Source organism: Hesperophylax consimilis, chromosome 28, assembly GCF_061612785.1.
Source record: "Hesperophylax consimilis isolate HC1 chromosome 28, BYU_Hcon_1.0, whole genome shotgun sequence".
NCBI lineage: Eukaryota > Metazoa > Arthropoda > Insecta > Trichoptera > Limnephilidae > Hesperophylax > Hesperophylax consimilis.
Window position 1 is genome coordinate 10,670,347 of NC_142863.1, and position 21,502 is coordinate 10,691,848.

At 34.0% G+C, this 21,502-nt stretch overlaps 1 protein-coding gene across 1 annotated transcript in view; it reads left to right on the forward strand.

Annotated features, from left to right (window-relative positions):
- The first annotated feature begins 12,745 nt into the window (after positions 1-12,745).
- Fak (protein tyrosine kinase 2 Fak) overlaps positions 12,746-21,502 on the forward strand; it is a 69,644-nt gene continuing 60,887 nt past the window's right edge. The window contains exon 1 of the mRNA XM_089648955.1: positions 12,746-12,871. The gene's annotated coding sequence lies outside the window, so the exon portion shown is untranslated. The remainder of the gene's footprint in view (positions 12,872-21,502) is intronic.

Genomic DNA, 21,502 nt, shown 5'->3' on the forward strand with positions numbered 1-21,502 from the left:
AATTTTTAATACATCAATTTGAATTTCAATTTTGCTTTCTTCATCGAATGAGTAAATGAACGAATCAGTGAATAAATTAATGAATCAATGAATAAATTAATGAATCAATGGATAAATTAATGAATCAATGAATAAAAATATGAATCAATGAATAAATAAATGAATGAATCAATGAACCATTGAATCAATGAATCTTGGAAGTGGCAATTAACCCACTTCCCGACTCTCGTTGTCGATGACTTGTTAGAATACACAATCACACGAATTTCTCTGAAATTTGATTTTACAGCAGTTAATATACGAAATAAATTACCATCTCGTTCGGATTTGGCTTGAGTGATAGCGCGGTTCATTTAATCAGTCCCCGAAGAGGAAGGTTCAATCCTTATTCGATCGAAAAAAAGTCTGTTTCACTCGATTTCAGACTTGGTAGAAATGAGATGTTTAATGAGGAAAAGGCAATTTTATATAAGGCTTGATAGAAAAGTGGATATTTGTATTATATTACTGTATTACAGTAAAAAACTTTTTATTTCGCTGTTTGCAACAATATTGCGTATAATATATATAATAATAATAATTGTATGACTTGTATAGCGCCGTTTTTTGTGCAAAATCACCTCAAGGGCGCTGTACAAATTTATAATACATGTCTACAGTGATCTATGTTATTTCTAACTATTTATGGAGATAATATACAGTACAATACTTACCTGGTAGGTCACTTGAGATTAACACTTAATTAAAATTGTCTAATTGTTTATTAGAGAAATTTATATACAGGATTTAGGACATAATTAGAAAATTGGATATTACTGGACTTTCACTCAGGAATGGTATATTTAATTTAATGGTATGACAGCTTAAAAAGGTAAGGTAAGGATATGTTTGTATTCATTCGCTGTTCCGTACAGTCATCAGGCCATTAGCATTTACTTTATTTATTTGAAATCTGACATTGGCACACTAATGTTATAGACTCATGCGGCCTCGTCTATATAGAATGTCAATGATTTTATATTATTTTGTCTCGTCCAATGGTAATAATTATGCGTATTTGTTGAAAAACCAAATTATAGCGCTGACCATGATGGTGGCGTTTTGGCCATTTGTTATTCTATACTAGCATCATTGTGTTGACGAGCGCTATTATCTTGGAGATGTTTTATTGGGAAACCAGTTTGTACGATGTTCATAACAAATAATATGTTTTCATTTATTAAGATAACTTAGGCAAATTGTGCAGTAATTCATATAAGTTTAAAACTTTAGTAAAGAAACTGTTTGTATAACTCCCGCAATTCTGACCATTCTTCCCATCGAGGTATAAAATAGCCACCATAGGCGAATCGCAGTGTCTTTATCCTTTACATCAGACCATATGCCCAATCTACTATCTTCCAAGTTTAATGTGTCCTTTGAGTGCAGCCCAGTCCCTTCAATATAGTTAGCCTTGTTTGTCATTGGGTGTTTGTCGATGTATCCTGGTGTCACAAGGTAGCTGATCTCCAGGTATCTGACCCTTCTCCCCATCAAGGTCAGACATTGTCGTTATATGTAGATCTAAGTTTCTCCATTCTCTTCACATTTCCCATACACACATTTTGTTACCTCCCACGTTTCACCTTATTCCCTTGACTGTAGCCCGGTCCCTTCAAGGAATTTCGTAGGGTCGTCGTTAGGTGATTGGCCATGTGACCTGATTCCACAACATTATACCTGTTGACTATATTCACTTCCCATGTATTTCAGCATTCTTCTCGTCAAGGTGGGGCATTGACACCATAAGGGTGAATCTCAGTTTCTTCATCCTTTTCATCCTGTCACTAGCCCCCTCAGTGAGTTCATACCCGAATTGATTACATAGTCACTTATTTCTTTTGTGGTTTTGGGCATGAAAAGAGCTACAAATTAGTCGTCATTCAGATATTTCTTCTTGTCAGCCTTTCTTGTGACCACACAAGAATTCGAATAGAAGAAAAATATCACCACATACCACAAATACCGACTCTATCACAACATTACGTTTTGTTTAGCTTGAATTTGTATCTATCGAATTGTATTGTTTCCCTTTTGTGTCTGCTACGCTTTACTTACGCTTAAGGATCATTGTTTCATAGATATTGTTTCGTTTCCGTGAAAGTCCTATTCAAGTTCTGTTATTATATCATTATCGGCTAGTTGCTTGACAGAACTGAAATAATATCCGAACCTGAAAAGAACTTTCACAGAACATTAAAATTATTTTTGAAATTTGAAGAATTGTTCAAAGTCTCTGAAACAACCTTCCTTATTTACTCGCCTGGATATGTCGTCATTATCTTACATACTAATTAGGTTGTGAGCCTGTCTGTGAGTGATTGTAAGCCTGGTTCAGTGAACTCGAATGTCTTGTTTACGTAAACTTTTAGCTTCACAAATCCTATTTATAATATAATACGTACTTATAATATCTCGTGATTTATCACAGATCTGCGCTAGTTCTTAACTATTTGTGATTAATTGAGCATCCTTTTCTTTATTTCACAAGTTGTAGCAATGATGCTGATTCATAATCCTTAGTATGTCACATGTTATGTCCACGTGGGAGGTCCTGTGGCCACGTGACCAGGACACAGCCTCCATTCCACGTATGGCTTATTGTTGTAATAACATTTCCACGAGCGCAGAATGTGGAAGATGTTAATATTAATATTATTATTTTGCGATCCATCACTGACGAAAGCGTTGCGCCCACTACGCCACGGTTGGGAATTTTGTTGCCGTTCTGGTGGAAACGATATTACTATAAGGATATGTATATCTCCATTCTTGGTTATTCTTTCTCCTTTTACTTGCTACTGAATTGCTTGGCACGTTTTTGTTATCAAAACACCGCTCAAGAGTCCCAACCGCTCGAAGCCAGTAGGACTCTGGCGTCCCTAATTAATTACCGCACAACATTCTTCAGCGTATGCCCGTCGTCTCACTGGTTTGGTAACGGTACAAAATCGACAAAAACCGTAGATTCTGCGCGACCCTTATACCCTTTACCTTCCCAGAATTCCGTCTCCTTTATTTCCTTTAAAAAGACTCTCCACATAGCATCTCATAAGAGGATATTGGCCTTGAGGGTTTCCTCAGGGCCTCCTGTTTGGGGTTAATGTAAAAAATCGTATTGCTGTGGCTAACTGAATAAATGAACGAAATTCGATCAGTAATTTGTCGCATTTTTTAAATATCTTTTGATGGTTCACTGTGTTCGGGTAGGTACAGCTTTGGAGCCTTAATGAATTGCACGCCTCTTTTGTAACCATGTTCTAATATGTAACATTGCTAATTGATTGATGTTTCGACTCGCTTGCTCTCAATTTCAATAAATATTTCACAAGTAATCTAACAATTCATTCATCCGTCATCTCGCCCATGAATTCTGTGGGCGGTCCACATCAATTTAGTGTTACACTTCGCCAAAAAATCACTTTGCGAAAAATAACGCACGCCTGACTCATCCATCCGTCCGTCGATTATGTATATAGTCATGAATGCATAATGTCTTCAAAAGATTATGGAAATTATTGCCATTCCTTCTCTACCAACGCAAACAAAATTAGATTCAAGAGTTCCAACTGCCTAGAGCCAGTAGAACTATGGCGCCCCCCTATAATTGGGGTATTTTATGGGAAGCTAAAGGGATTGGGGACGGATAAGATGAAGGTTGACATGACCTCAACATGACTCAATTATTTGATTAATTGGATCGTGCCATGTATTCCTAAGACGTCTCAGACTTTTGCCACCATTCACTTTCGCGCAGGAGATTACAAGAGTCCTGAGGGGCGATTCCGGTAGTATAAAGATAACGAATAATTGTATTTAACGTATTTTGGGGCGATTCAGTTTCTACTTAAGGGTAACGAATAATTGTCTTTAACCTTAAATTTTAAACCTTAACTTTTCTTCTAGACACAAGCGCCAGCTTCTATAGAAGAGAAACATTAAAAAATCAAAAGCAGTGAAAACTAATTGTATGAATTATTTTAGTTAACATTATTGATTATACTCTGTAATACTATTATACTGTAAATTGATTAATCATTTAATAAATAAATACATCGTTAAAAAAACTACTTCTGGGGCATTTCAGGCCCTACTTAAAGATAACGAATAATTGTCTTTTACCTTAAAATCAACGACTTTTTCGTTAACTGCGATTTCAGTTCTCTCGAATGACAGCGAAAAAAGTATTAAATTTGAGGTTAAGCGCAAATCCTTATTCGTAGAATCGGGTTCGTTCCTCTGAAGTCATTCGGAGTATCTACAATTAGGATATTTTGTGAAGCTTAAGGGAGTAGAGAGGGGAAGAAGACGGAAAGAGGAAGGTTGGAAAGCATCTGACTATTCAGACCTGTTCACTAGACAAGGTCAATGCAATTTCAAAGAACGTTTCGATAATTCTTAATGGTGGTCTTTCAACAGAGCTATACTGAGAGTATGTGTAATTTCTTCCTTTAAATCTGCTTTATCAAAGATGAAAGAGCACGCAAAACTAACGAATGACTCTATTATCAAAACATTACCATTTTTGTACTCATTACATATTGACATAGATGTACCGCCTTCCTAGACATTTAACCAAAGGCGCAGATTTGGAGTGGGACGACCAGCTAAATCCATTGTTGTATTAACAACTGAGAACAAACAGTCGTTTCGGCGGATTCCGCATTCCATCCATGCCATAAAACACCGTTTCCAAATCCCGTCTTGATTCAGCAACCGATTCGTATCATGGGCCAACCACCATATTTAATAAATTCTAACTATACAAATCTATACAAAAATAACATACCTGGGTGCGTTTGACAATAAAATGTTGAAATTTTATAAAATGGAACTATTTTATAAAATGGAACTATTTTATAAAATGGAACTATTTTATAAAATGGAACTGTTTTATAAAATGGAACTGTTTTATAAAATGGAACTATTTTATAAAATTGAACTATTTTATAAAATGGAACTGTTTTATAAAATGGAACCATTTTATAAAATGGAACTGTTTTATAAAATGGAACTGTTTTATAAAATGGAACTATTTTATTTATTGGATACTATGTGGCAACACTGAGTAAAGCCGATTTCAGAACTAATTATAGTAGATCAGAATGTGAGGTTATGTTTGACCAACTCAAATTCTTAGTTAACTTTTCAGGGTACGGAATTTCTTTCATATTGTTTTTATTTATTATGATTTGACATACATTTATTACAAATGTCTTGTTTGATATGAACATTATGTATTTGACTCATCGTCGCTCTATGACCACATTCAATACGATACCACAGACAGTAATCTTTATAATTTTGCGTGTCTACTGAAGTAATGCCGCGGAGAGATCGCGTATGGAAGCTCTCTTTCTACGAGAGTTCTGTTTACGAGAAAGAGGGAGAGGTTACAACGGACCTACAATCGGTACGCCTCTGTGAAAGTCGGCAGCTACTGGTATAGTCTCTATGCAGTAGCTGTAACCCAACGACCTTTTCGAAGGGCAGACCTTCTATGCAACCGCATTGTTAGAATAAGCGAATTAGACTCTGCGTTTACTTTGTCTTTGTAAGCCCCCACATACCCAATTTCTTGTAAGTTTCTTGTTAACTTTTTAAGTTTGTAAGTTCCAAAAAAATATATTTTTTAAGATAATATCTATACATTTGTTATGCTGAAACGTTAATTATATTAAATTCTCTCGATACAAAAAAAATCGCAAAGTAAGCTTCGAAAATTATTGAAAACACGTTTTGTTCTGTTATTTAATATGTTATAGGCATGAAAAAATTCACAGTGTATCTTTAAATAACTAAAGCATTTGTCGAGAGATTTTTATCTATTTCAAACGAGTCGTCATTTATTAAATATTTTCACCATTTTCGCTTAATTACTATCATTATTTTAACATTAGTGCGCTCCCTGTATGATTCGTATTTATATATCCCCCTTTCAAACCATCTTTAAGGCGAAGCTTAGAGCTAAATCACTATTTTGATTAATCTTTATAACGAATTATTGTACATTATGAATACGAAAAAATATGCTTTAGATAAATTGAAGGGTTTCCTATCGTTTCCCTTGAGTAGAATACAAATAAAAAAATAAATTACCCAAAAACTATTAAAAAAAAAATTCATTAGAAATGTATGAACGCGTAAAGGAAACTATTTAAAAATACAGTACTGTTGCTAAGATTATCTGTGACAGTTTCACTTGATTAACTTTTTTGCTTTCTTATAAAATTATTTACAAAATAAATAAAAACCAGTTTTGTGTTTAAAATCGAACGTTTCTAGACTCCGTTTGTCAAGTGATTTTAATGCCTATTACCTACAATATAAGGTATACCAATAATATACACATTTTTGGCTTGTAGCTTCCTCTTAACTTCCAAACTTGAAATTGACTGATTGTCCTAATTTAAGTACGTCTCTTAACAACCTCTATAAAGAAGAGTGTATGTGGTTTTGTTTTTTTATACACATGTTCAGTTTTATTCCGAGATTGATGAAATTTTGCACACTTTGCCTTCATAAATGAGGAAGATCACCCTCTACACGAGATTTCGAAAAGCCACCCCCATCCTCTTTTCCCATTCATTAAAGCTAAATAAAGCTCGGGCAATGCCGGATGCTACCGATAAAAGAAGAACGGATAGATTAGATCACATATTAACATGTTGTTATCATTCTGATCAGCGACAATATGTAAATAAAATAACGTTATTTTGATAACACACATTTCAACAATGTCTTATCATCGTTTTTTCTCGTTATCCCCGTGTTTATCACACGTAGATTAAAATAGGTGCTGCCTACGCACCCAGAGGTGAATCTGTCGCACTGTCACACCTGCGCGGTGATGTCACTGCGCGCGTGTGAAAGCCGTCCCAACAATACTCTCGCCAAGGACGATTGATGATGTCTTCACTAACTCTTTGACAGTTCAGATTGTTTTTTTTCTCACTTTGACACTGTCACTGTTACAGGATTAAGTGTGTTTTCTTGCTTTGACATTGTCACAGTGACAGTATTAAGTTACGGCAGCTTTCTGACACATTTTAGAACGCGCGCTTAATCTTTGTCAGTATAATATATGAGTGTGTGATTTGAGATAGTTTTGGGCGTGTCGTTGTGCCCGAAGTAGGCTCACTTTTTCCTTACTTACTTTTCGTGTAATTATTTTAAAAAATCTTACCATTCATAAATCTTAATTTCTTTTCAATATTTTATAATAAGCCATATTCTCAAACTTCCGGTAATTGTTTGGTTTCGGTTGCCTCCTTATTGTACCTTTTTTAAATGTCTGCTCAGAACATTCTCATTTCTGAGCACAAACTGCCTCCTGTTTTATACTATGTTTTAGTTTTGTTCTGTCCTGCTGTTATTGCTATTCTAAGTTTTGTCATCACTTTGTATAAACAGTGTATTTAGTGTTATATTATTAGATCTGTATTGGGTAAGGCACACTGTAGGAATAATTTTAAGAACATGACCACTAATAATACTAAATTACCGTTTTTAAGTTTGTTATAGTAAAGCGCACTTGAAGTGAAAAGACAATAAACTGCGCTATATAAATGTTATGTTATTATTATTATTCGTGAATTTGATCAAACATCAAAACTCTTGAGCAGTTAGACGTATGTCGTAAAAAGGAATGGGCGACATTATTTCCTTCAATTGTTTGTAGAGTCGGGCACACGGATATGCCCAAAAGATACTTTTATGGGTTTATTTCTTCATTGAAAACATTGCATTCGCAAGTCTATGTTGATTACAAATCGTGCGTTAACCCCTAGGGTGCCGAGAAAGTCACCGTAGATTTGCTGTAGCTTACCGCACTTGTAAGTAACACTTTTAGTAATAGATGCAGAAACTTTTCTCTTCAGGCGATGAAATCAGGAACTAACAAACACCTCTCATTCGCACAGGAATTATTTTATGTCAATCTAAGTTAACCTCTTAACTTCACGTTTTAGGTTGGTTTAGTTTTTGTTAGTTTCGGCTTTAACCCCTTGAAGCCTGCTAGTAGCTCAGCGCACTTACCTCAATTTTATGGTATTTCGAACCTTAAAAATGCTCCTAGCACACTCAAATATATTTTATTCGCTTGGCAAGAAAATAATGTATCTTTAGTCTAGTTTGTGATCTCGTCACTTGCAAATATGTTTATTTTATATATCAAAATTCCATGTTATATATACGTATTTATTTACAGAAAATCCTCATATGACTTATGTTTACTATAAAGAACGCCTAATTAGCTGTAAAATATAATAAACTACAATATTTTCGTATGTCTTCATTATATTATAATATTTTTTATAATATCGGAGGAATTTTTTTTGAATACAATAAGTTCTCCTGGCTAAATGATGTAGGATAGATGTATAATTTTTTAAATACATTATCTGGTAAGACAAAAATATAATTTTTCCAAAAACGAGAATAGTGTTAGCCGGCATACGGGGGTTGATTCGCATTTTACCCCTTACGTTCCAAGGGTTAAGATAGAAAAGTACCTAAATAAATTTTTTATTGTGTAATTCAGTACATTTTTATTTTATATCTGCGCCAAAGTCATTACCGGTCTGCCGCAGTCAATATAAAAGTCCCTACCAATCTGCCGCACTCAATATAAAAGTCCTTACCGGTCTGCCGCACTCAATATAAAAGTCCTTACCGATCTGCCGTACTCAATATAAAAGTCCCTACCAATCTGCCGCACTCAATATAAAAGTCCTTACCGGTCTGCCGCACTCAATATAAAAGTCCTTACCGATCTGCCGCACTCAATATAAAAGTCCTCACCGATCTGCCGCACTCAATATAAAAGTCCTTACTGATCTGCCGCACTCAATATAAAAGTGATTACCGATCTGCCGCACTCAATATAAAAGTCTTTACCGATCTGCCGCACTCAATATAAAAGTGATTACCGATCTGCCGCACTCAATATAAAAGTCCTCACCGATCTGCCGCACTCAATATAAAAGCTTGAAGAGATGAACCGGTTGAAATTTATTTCGGGCGCATTTCCTTACTTCAGGTGCACGGAAAAAAATGCTGTTTAATTTATTAAGAATCTCTTCAGATTATCGGTAATTCCTGTTAAAAACGGGATTTCAGTACTTTTAGTAAATTACGATTATAAAGTCGTATAATACTAGCTGTGGCTCAGACTGTCTGTGCAAATAGATGGCGCTGTTTAACCGTCCGTAAAAAAAACGTTTAACCTATCACAGGTGACATTTATATAGTATAGGTATAAAAACACTCGTGTATTTGAATGCAAAGTTGTGTCAAAATTTCAAAGCAATCAGTGAAGAACTTGGGGAGATTTAAGATTTTGAACAAACGAACATTTACATTTTTATTTATATATAATATATGCGGAGAAAACTTACGGATATTAAGTATTGTTTATTTACTAAAATTCTGATCAAATTATTCGGTTTCCTGTTAAAAATGGCACTGGAGTACTATAAATTCATAAGAAACTCTCAGTAAAACACAAATATTTTATTAGGAAGTCGAAACACGTGTTATTCAGAATAATAATAGTGTCGCTTCTCGTCCATTATATACAGGGTTTCCAATAAGAGGTGTTATTTTGATATTCAATCGTAAAAGATCAATGGTTTCGTTGCTTGTGTGGCACGTAGCGCCGTCTTGTTGAAAGTAAACGTTGTCCAGATCAATAACATCCAATTCCGGCCATAAAAAATCATTAATCATCTCTCGATAGCGCAATCCATTCACCGTAACTGTTGCTCCAGCCTCATTTTCGAAAAAGTAAGGTCCAATGACTCCGCCGGACCATAAACCGCACCAAACAGTCACACGTTGAGGATATAGAGGCTTTTCAACAATAACTCTTGGGTTTTCCGAGCCCCAGATGCGACAATTTTGCTTGTTGACGAAGCCACCGAGGTGTAAATGGGCCTAATCACTCAAGATGATTTGCATTTGATTCACTCAAGTGAATTTTAATAATTTCAATGCGTTGTTGAAGCGTGTATCGTTCCATTTTTATTAATGGCGTAGTTTCTACTTGTCAAATGTCAAAAAATGACAGCTTCAAAAGTAAAATCTACCGAAATAGCGGGGTATTCAAAATAACACCTCTTATTGGAAAACCCTGTATAATCGGGCACCTGCTTGAACACGCGTTCAGATATATTCTGAATGACTAATATTTTATTGAGAAATGATCATGAAGTCACATTTTTCACCGTGCATTATGTCGGAACATTTGTTGAGTTAGAATCGGAATATGTATAATATTATCAAGGCAAACCGATAAAACATTCTTAAATTGATGTTTTATTAATACGGCCTGTTAAATTATCGTGAGGGCAAAAATCGATTTCTCTTCGTGTGAAATCAATCGAAAATTTTTCAATAATCGAATTTATTTCTTGAACAGATAATCAATTTTGCTACCGTGTGTGGAATGTAGCAGCTGAAAAGTCTTCTGCAAACTGACGACACCGGTTTCTTTCAAATCCCACTTCTTATTATGATTATCTGCTTGGTGCTTTTAAATGTCACAATAATCTGTACAGAATGACTTTTCTTTAAGATCGTAAGTGACCAAGTCGATAAGTTGAGATGCATTCGATTTAATTTCGCGGCCTCCAATGCGAGATCGAGTCGCTATCTTTAAGTTTCAATGAAGTTTCAAGCTCGTATCATCTGCATGCAGAGTTACTGCTAATCGCCCACCTGGCAGAATATTCAACTCGCAGCATCCCACCTTGGACCAAACCGATCACAGATTTGTGAAGGAAGAATTATTACTTATTTGAGATGTGTTACATGAATTTTAATAAATTAAAAAAATTACAGAAAAAATGATTTTATAAGGGCGAGGGAACAAGACGGGAGGGGGTGGGAGATTTGTCACCAGGCGTTTAAAAAATTTTTCAGATCTTAATTATTATAAGCCTTTTTTTTTCGGAGGAAAATAAGTTCTCTCATGACCTATGTCATCTTTGGGGATTTTGTGTGGAGAGTCTTGTTAACAAAATAAAGAAGATAATGTTCTGGAAAGGAAACAGGTATGAGGGGTGGGGAGGTATCTGAGGGTCATCTGTCTCTAGGATTTACGGATATATGAATCCATTTCTAGCACTTCGGTGTAAGGCGATTTGTTCGATAGAGTCCTGTTGGAAACGTCAAAGGTTCTCCCTCAACCATTGTCTCCCGATCCGGCCAGTCAAGCAGTAGATGGGTAGACGTATCCGCCGCCAAGAACTATTCAACCCTCACCTGATGAACCCGGAAACCCTTGCTAAATCACGAAACGTAACGAACCACTTGGGGTGACCAATGACAGAGGTATTAGTTATCCAATAAATGATTCCCGTGGCCGCGGTACGTGTACTCACATCCTAAACTGTCTCAGCGAACCCCTCCAAAGATGAATTCTTGCGTCATTTTTTCACAGTCACGCTTCGTTTTAAAAGGAAGCTACAAGCCAAAAATGTGTATATTCTTTGTATACCTTATATAGTAGGTAATAGGCATTAAAATCGCTTGACAAACGGAGTCTAGAAACGTTCGATTTCAAGCACAAAACTGTTTTTTTATTTATTTTGTAAATAATTTTATAAGCAAAAAAAAATCAAGTGAAACTGTCACAGATAATCTTAGCTATAATACTGCATTTTTGTAAAGTTGTTTCCTTTATGTGTTCAAATATTTCTATTGAAAAAATATTTTTTTTAGTAGTTTACATTTATATTTTTTATTTAATAATTTATATTTTTATTTGTATTCTATTCAAGCGAAACGATAGGAAAACCTTCAATTGATGTAAAGCATATTTATAATGTTCTCCAATTCGTTATAAAGATTAATCAAAATAGTGATTTGGAATTATGCTTCGTCTTAAGCTATTTCATCTCGTTAAGCTTTAAATTTTATTTTTATATCTCTAAAAACAAGATGTTATGTTGTTTGTTCGAGGAAAATGATTTTTGAAATAATTTCAGGCAATGTAAAATACTAGTACTGTATTCGTACACTGTAAGGTAAGAATGCTTTACAAAAAATACGATCCAGAATCGTTTTATTTTATATTGTGATATCTTGACAAAGGTCCAACTGCCAGAAACCAGTGCAACCATGGTCAGTGGCGGCTCGTGACTTTTGAGTGTGATAGAGTGTTAAGTTTGAAAAATTTGACATTATTGATGTTGTTTTAGTCGAAAACGATTTTTAAAAATTTTTTTCGAACATTCTATTTTTTGCATAAAGATTTTTATGAAATTTCAATTTGGCACTAATTTCCTGAAAGTCGTTTTCGGCTACAATAATGCCATTTGTTTGTAATATTAGTACACCTAAAAGTCATGAGCCGCCACTGACCATAACTTCCGTAATTTATTTAGATTTTAAGGATTATATTACCATATCATATCAATCGTTTCGATAAAGCACCCCAAACAATTCAACAACCCAAGATCTAATGAATCTATCATTAAGAATTTCATAGATAGATTTATTATTAAAACATTCTTTCGGGGGACACTATTGAAGTTCACAGTCACCAATATCATCATCATCATGCTTAATCCTCTACCATTGCATAATCAAAAATTATTTCGTTTCTTTTTAGCTTACTTGGGCTCCTCAACACAGAGTCTTCAGTAGGTACTTACTTGCCTTCTCCCAAGCTTTTGGTCTTTACCTCTTTAGTAGACAAGCAGTCTCCTTGGTGAGCGGTCGCACTAATAGGTGCCGCCCGGTGACGTCAGTCGCGACGTTCGCTTTTCGAATAATTGCGATCGAATGTTGTTTATTTCGAAATCGAAATTCAAAATTTCGATCGAATGTATGTTGAAATCGAAATTTAAAGTTTTTCGAATGTTTATTTACGAAATGCAAAGTTTTTTATGTTGTTCTTTGTTTATTACGAAAAGGTGACGGATCTTTTTTTCTTCAACAGTGACGTGTTTTTTTTGTGTGATTTAAAAAAAATTGTGATTATTTTTGCTGTGGAGTTTTTTTGGCTGTCATTTTAGTTTAATTTCGTATGCTGATCTCAGTTAAATTTTGTGTAGATTGTTCGAATTTTTGTGGAACGTGATAACTTATTTTGTTATGTCAATCATTTTAAAAGTGCAATTCACCGAAATGTTTTGTTATTAGTTATCGAAAATTATGTCGAATGTGAGCAATTTTCTGTGGTGTTACCAATAATGCAGATGAAATAAACCAAAATTTTAAAGTTAACTTCTTCTGTCATACTGGATGGAAATTTTCGTCAAAGTTTCTACGTGTTTTTCGGCTTTCCATTCCGTTACTTTTACGTTCCACTTATAAGTTTCGACCAATATAGTTTCGGAATAGAAGTAACGGTTTCTGTGTCAGAAATATGACACGTTATTTTTCAATGTTTGTCCAAATTTACGTAAAAAGTGTATATATTCCCAGAATTCAAAGGGAATGTTTGGGAACTTAGTGTTAGCTCTCTAATTTTGTCAGAAGATCACAGTATTTCCGCTTTGCAATAAAATCAAAATAAATGGAATATTAATGAACGTATCCAAAAACTAAAAACTGTTTTTGGAAGGTGTTAAAATACACTTCTATTTATTATACATAATAATATTTATTTCGATATATTAAAAAAAAATGTGCGAATATAAAAAATAATAAATTACTCAATAAAAAATATCAACTGAAACTACTAAAACAAATATTTTTTCAATAGAAATGTATGAACGCTTAAAGGAAACTTTTAAAAAATACAGTATTATAGCTAAGATTATCTGTGACAGTTTAACTTCATTAACTTTTTTGCTTTCTTATAAAATTATTTTAAAAATCAATAAAAACCAGTTTTGCGCTTGAAATCGAACGATTCTAGACTCTGTTTGTCAAGCGATTTTAATGCCTATTACCTGCAATATAAGGTATACCAAGAATATACACATTTTTGGCTTGTAGCTTCCTCTTAATAAATAAATATTCAAATTGCGTTTAGAACCTTCGGTTTCATAAAGGTGCACTCTTCTGTGGTTAATTTCTAGATTTGAATATAAAGCGTAGTTTTTTCTCTTTCTAACACCGTTTAGATCATATTTCTCACCACCAGAGTAAGGGAGATACAACGATTTCTATGAGACCTTATGAGTTGTTCCCAAAAGCATCACAAATTTAAACTTACACACCTAAAATTAAGTTCGAAATCAGACTTTGTTTAATTGAACTTAGACAACTTAGACCTAGGATTCTTGCTACAGAGTCTCCATCTTCGTGTCATCTGTTTCTGTACTTCATCACCTCTTCCTGTACTTCATTTTATTTAACTTAATTTCAATATATTTTTGTAATATTTATATTTTTTTGTAATACCTGCATCAACTTTAAAGCGCCCCTGAGGTGGTATTCTACTAAAAATACAGGTTCGGCAGCTGTATATAAAAGCCAAAAATAAAGTAAATTAATAAATTTGCCTATTAAAAATGTATAACTTTTCAATGTTCTATAATACAATCACAAAAAAATCTAATTTGTGAGATATGACAAAGACTTAATGTACAAACTTTGACGAAAATTCCCAAATAACAAAATTATAAATATACCTTAAATATTTTGGTAGATTCATTAAGCTGACAAAACAGTTGTCATTATTTTGTTGTTCCGGATCAGTCTTTTTGGTGAGTTACAAGGATTTGAATCAAATTGCGAATGGTCGGCATTGATTTGTGCACTCTGAGATTTATAAACCAAATTTGAATTCCCTGGCCCGTTGAGTCGCAGACATGACACGTCGCGTAAACATTGTGATATAGCCGTTATAATCGTGCGTCGCAACTTTTCGCATTAAATTGTTTATTCAAAATTGCATTCGGCTATAAAAAAAGATAATAATTTATTATCATTTCTTGCAACCCTTCCGGGAATCCCTTTCTATGTCGTCTTGTCGTTTCAGAGATTAGAACGCATCATTTACGTTGTAATTATTTCTGAGACATGATATGAGTGTAAATTCGTTGAATTGCTGCATTTAATTTGTCATGAATTTCGTATAAATAAGTGCTGACCTTTGTGGCAGAACGGTTGAAACATTTCTTTTTCCGGGTTCACAATAATTTATGAAAGTCATATCAGCTTTCTTAGGTAATTATTATTTGTATACATATTGATTATGAAGGTGTAAATAATTTTGCTCTTGTTTTTTACATTTAATTTCAATACATTTTTAAAATATAATTCCCATGGACTCGGCCAAAATGGGAACAAACCAAGTTGCGAGGAACGCGGGAGGCTAAATTCCGTCTCCTTTTCTGTGAAAGAATCGGACAGTATACACGCAACTCGCATTGTAATTACTAGTCCTTTTTACAAAGGAGCTCAAATTGAGGGCTGTATAAATAACGACAAATCCCAAATAGGGTGAACCTCACTCATTTTTATCGTTCGAGGTCGCGTCGCTGGAGGTCGCGGGTTCGGATCCCGGTGTGCGCAAGTAAATTTTATTTGATAATTTTAATTTGTGTTATTTCACAATTTACTCCAAAGTGGAAGATACTCTCAGTATCGCCCTGGTGTAATACCATCATTCAGAATTGAAACGTTGCATGAAATGGCTTTGGCCGTGTTTGGTGACCAGTTCTGAATACCTATTTACTCTACCACCTTCCCCTCCCCACTACCTTCAGCATCACAACATACCCCAATTGGGGATGCCATAGTCTTCCTGGCTCCAAAAAGTTGGGACTCTTGTGCGGTTTCACATAAAATTTAAAAAAAATCTTGCTTTATTCATCTTTACGGGGAGGGTTGACATAATTACACCGCCTCCGAGAAGCCTGACTGTTGTGGTGTCGCATAAAAAATCGTGCTCTATCACGTTTCATCGTGGAATTGCAAATCAATGATAGTAAATACAAATCCTTGTTGATTATTTTGAAATTTTCCTCTTGCACGAAGCACGAATGTGTCGCTTCTCTTGGTCGTGCCGTGTCTACTAAGGACATCCTCGACTTCTTGTTGCTTCCACGTTCGCATCAATTACCTTTCTGTATATATTATACCTAATTAATATTAACACTAGAAAGACCGTAGCCGACATTTTGACGTCTGCCCGATGTATAGTGACGATATTTTGCCTAAAGTTTATATATTATATTCATTTGATTTTGTTTACCTTATTCTCGATTTAACGACTGTGGTGATACAGGCGAAGCAAAAATCATTATTTTGTAATATTTGAGTCGAGATATTTGGTTAATTCGGTTGATTTTTTTGTATTTTTTTTCCAGCATCTAGTTGTGTTTTCCACTACCAATAACTGCATGCGTCTCCTGAGATGGCATTATCCCGTTAGTCAGTAGTCCCTAACACGGACAAAACTTACAGATATAAAATATTGCTAATTTATTAAAAATCTGGTAAAATTATTCGTATTCATGTTAAAAACGAAACTTGCAGGCCTTTAACGAATGAATTGACAGATTTCCTAACAAAGTATGAGTAAAACGCGAATTTGTTATGAGGACGGCGGAACACCTCTTCATAAAAATACTAATATTGTCAGATTTCGTCATTATACGAGGGTGGTCTGAAAAGTTTCCGACCTCAGCGCAAAGATGGCGGTACTCGTCAATAAAAGCTAGTGAATGTAGTTTTGCATCTTTTGACAGTTATTCACCAAATTTTCTGCCATTTTAATAATAATAATAATAATATTTTATTCCAGGATGTGGGGAGGTTAGTGCAATCCCACACGTCCCATATAGATATACATTTTTTTTGTACAATAGATATAATAAATTATCAAATAAGGAAAACTATGCAGGGTGTGGTCTTGAGTGCGCTTGGGCCCAGCGCTCACTCAGGAGTGGCGCTTGGTGCTGGTAGGCTGCGGTCACCAACGTGTTGGCGGAGGCCATTAGCCGCATCCTGGCTCCAGTGACCCGGTGTCTCATCATCATCATATTTTGGACGTGCAGTTTTTAGTTGACAGTTGTTTGAGTGAGTCGATGTGTGTGTTTTTGTGAAAATTGAAAAAATTGAGTATCAATCGACTTATTTTTGTTCCCTAATCTAAAACTGCGCTCGGAGGACAGAGATTTTCTTCAAATGAGGAGGCAATCACTTTTGTGAACAATTATTTTACAAAGAAAAACGCCGAGTACTATTTGAACGAGTTAGAGAGATGGTAGCATCGCTGGGAGAAGTGTGCAGAGTTACAAGGAGACTATTATTATTATTATTTATTTGATAATTTTTATAGCGCCGCTTTTGTGAGATATCACCTCAGGGGCGCTATGTAGAAAAATAAATAAAAAACTTAAGAAAAAAATCTTATTTCATTGTTAGGTCGGAAACTTTTCAGACCACCCTCGTATTTATCAATTAAAAAACACCTGAATGAACACGTGTTTCGATGTATTCTGAATGGATCAATATTTTATCAGGAAATGGATTTGCCATCACGTTTTTAACAGGTCTTTTCAATAAGCCACGCTCATTTTTCTCCGTAAAGGAGATGGGAACGGGAAGCCGCAGTTTAACTTTGGTGGAGAGGATAATGCCATCCTCCTCGTTCTCTTTCCTCCTCGTTCTCTTTCCTCCTCGTTCTCATTCCTACTCATTCTCATTCCTCTTATTGTCGATTAGCTTTTAGCGTTGGAATTTGGAAAGATATTTAATCACGGAAATCCTAGAATAGGATTATCACGATCAAACGAATTTTTTGAGGTTTGGAGAATTTTCATCAAGATGATAAATTGAATTAAAATTCCAAGTCAGATTATACAAAAAGAAGCACTTTGAACATCTTTTCCCGGAGACGATATTATTCATTTTATTGTTTTTAACTAAAATCAGAGGCACTGAATATTGTCGACTCTAAAGAGATGAACCGACAAATGATAATGTAGTGGGGGTCTCCGTGGGCCCGAAGTAATTAAAGGTAATTTTTTCCTTCTGAAATTTTTGAGCAAATAAACAATTTCACTGGCCTGTCTGCGTCCTCATGTAAATTGGCAACAGAAAACAATAATTTATTTCATACTATCTGAAGTCCCCGGCGCTGCCCGGGCATTACACATATTTTTTTAATCAGACTTAAACAGTGACCTTCCTCTTGTTTTGTAAATCATGTCTTTATTATCTACTTTGCTTCTTCTTTTGAATAATGATTAATGATTAGTTATGGTTCAAATATTGTTACAATATACTGTCAAATTACCCATCTGGTAACACATCTAATACTTATTTTTTCTTTAATTTTGAAATATTTTGTGTTTGTATGTAGAATTTTTAATTTTATTTTATAAAATACAGTATTATTATTTAAATTTACATAGTAAGAACATATTTCAATAAAAATTAATATGTTTACCTTTAAAAGAGTCTAAAACTCGTGTGTAAAGGGAAAAAAATAAAAAAGTTAACATACATATATTATGTAAATAGAAGAAAAAAAGAATCATAAAAACATATACAGTGAAGAGATTTTAGTTTTTTTTATACAATAATTTATAAAATAATATAGTGAGATATCATCGTCATTCTAATTCGTTAAATTATTTAAGGTAGTGAAGTTTATTTTATTTTTAAATTTATTATAATCCGGTTCTAATCTCATCTCTGTCGTTAGTTGATTAAACCACACCACTCTAGTGTACGTGTAATAGTGTTGTGCAAAACTGGTGTGCATTAATGGAGTGCATAAGCGACCCATTGTATTTTGCCTATTGCTCTCGACACGAACCATGGCATGGTGTGACTTCTTATACAGATCTTTGTGGATTTGAAGGAGCATATTTTTGTATATGTATTTTTTAGTGATGGGACTTGAAAATCTTGGAAAAGTTGTGAGGTTGGGTAGTCTGATAGTTTTTTTATTAAAAATTTTTATTAAGAGCCTTTGAGTGATTTATTACTTTATGTTTGTGATTACTCTTATGTTTGCTTCACTCAAATGTAATTTGTTAACCTCGATACAGGCTTAGTCCTAGTGAGGTTGATTTTTATGAGAAAAAAAAGTGTTTTATGTATAGTGAGATGCAATAAATAAATAAATGTGTGCAAAATTTCATCAATCTCAGAATAAAACTGTAGATTTGTATAAAAGCCCGACTGCTACAGTTCACAGACACTCTTCTTCATATAAATAGATTAATTATCTGTTCAATGCATTGAACGTTGATATTTTAAAAGTAAACGCCTTTCGTGATTTGTTTTTCAAATTCATCACAGCATCCAGATAAAAAAAAATTCTCTGACTCTTCTTCTATCGTCCGCCCACTGCGTCATTTCCATAATGAGCGGAGTGTGACAGTGATATGTGACGGTTCATCGTAGGCGGGCCAGGGTTCCACACCCGGTGACGAACCCTTCATCCAAATCCGTGTGCATTATCTTATGGATGATTGTTCTTGCTTTTAATTTCGTGATTAAATTTCATCATCGCTACAAATTATGCTAAATGCACAGCAAGACGTTATTAGTTTTGTTTGCATTTAGGATTTTATTGTTCCTTAGAAATGCAGAGGTTTAATTATATTATTTAAGAAGAAAATAATAATATTAAATTAAAAATTCAACACTCCTTTAAAAATTGATATAAAGTTATTAAAATTGATAAAACAAAAACTATCGGAACCTATTTAGCCAAGCTTTGGTTTCATCACCTTTCACGACTTTATATCACTTTTTTAAAGGTGTGTTAAGGCCGCGTAGTAAGCGTTCAACGATGGTTTGGAAGGGAGATAAATAATTAATAAATATTAAAAAAAGATAATTATTATGCGAAAATTGTAAAAATATTTAATACAACACGATTCGTTTGAAAAAGAGCAAAAATCTCTCTACCAATGCTTTAGATGCATTTAAAGATACACTGTGAATTTTTTCATGTCTATAACATATTAAATAACAGAATAAACCGCGTTTTAAATAATTTTCGGAGCTTGAGCTATATCCCAGTTTTCAAGTAGTTTGTTTGCTACGCTAGGTTTGTATAGACTGGTTTATGATTTGATTCTAATACCTATTTTCCATGTTATTTTCTGTATTTGCGGTTTTTTTTTCTATCGAGGGAATTTCATATAATTAACTTTTCGTCATAATAAATGTATGACATATACCCATAGACCAAGTGTAATACATCAATGCATATACCCTTTTACCCGAGGGCCACGGATTTGTCCTCTTTTGCTGATTACAATGTTTTTCAAAAGCAGAAACAAACTTAGAATCGGCATTTAACGTGAACCTTTCAATTCTCAAATCCATTAATGACTCCATTTGATGTCTTTGTCACACGTGAATTTTGGGCATAAAAGTCAGTTGGAATCTGTCGGCATGATCTGTTTGTATCTGCGCGTAATACAGAAGTTTTATTTATGCACTGAGAGTTTATTTATGTATTGGGTTGTTGAACTTCATCGGTTTGCGTAACTGTAAATAATAATATGCGGTGTTTATGCACCCAGACGAGCAGGCCAGACTTCAGGCTGTAGAGTGCACTCCGAGTGCAGACTCTAAGGCAGATAAATAAGCACTCTGCGGAGAGTGAGAGAGAATGATTAGAGTGCAAGTAGATGATTGATTCTGGTTTCAGGGTGGCGAGAGTAGAGCCGATGTTTTTGGCAAGTTCTTGAGATCTCGTGTGATCTGCGATTGTATGTTCCATGACAAAACAGAACAGTCAGCCTAAAAATCTAACCTTCATAGTTAACCTAGTTGTTTTTTTCTGTGTTCTAATCTGTCGGGTTATCGTTATTGTAATGCTCTAAAAAAAGATAAAATGAAAAAGACTCACCTTTCGAAAAATAACTAAATCAGAGAACTCGTTACTTTCCACAGTGTCTAAATTAGTAGTACAAACATAAAACTGACGATTCTACAAGAGATTTGGAGTAATGTTTATGGTATAATTTTTTTATAATTTGAGTTTTCGTTTCCGAGTAATTCCAGTCATAAGTTGAATAAACCGTCGCTAAAATTTTCTCATTGAAAAATATTTTTTAATTAGAGTAAAATCGGCTGTAATTTGAATAAAAACTTTTGTAATTAGAATAGAATCTTTTGTAATTTGAATAAAATCTTTTGTAATTTGAATAGAATCTTTTTGAATATTAATAAAATCTCTTGTAGTTTGAATAAAATCTTTTATAATTTGAACAAAATCATTGGTAATTTGAATAAAATCTTTTGTAATTTGAATAAAATCTTTTGTATTTTGAATAAAATCTTTTGTAATTTGAATAAAATCTTTTGTGTTTTATTGTGTCATCATTGTTATCATGTCCTCAACGTTGTTTTTCAGAATCATAATATTAATTATTTATTTATTTTTCATGTTCTCCGTAAAACGGTTATTCACCAATACATTATGGAGAAGATTACAAATTAGACAAAAAGTATAGCAAAACACATAAAAAGGTCAGTTTCACTACTTTGTGACATACGTCTAATTTCATTAACGTCTAACGTCATT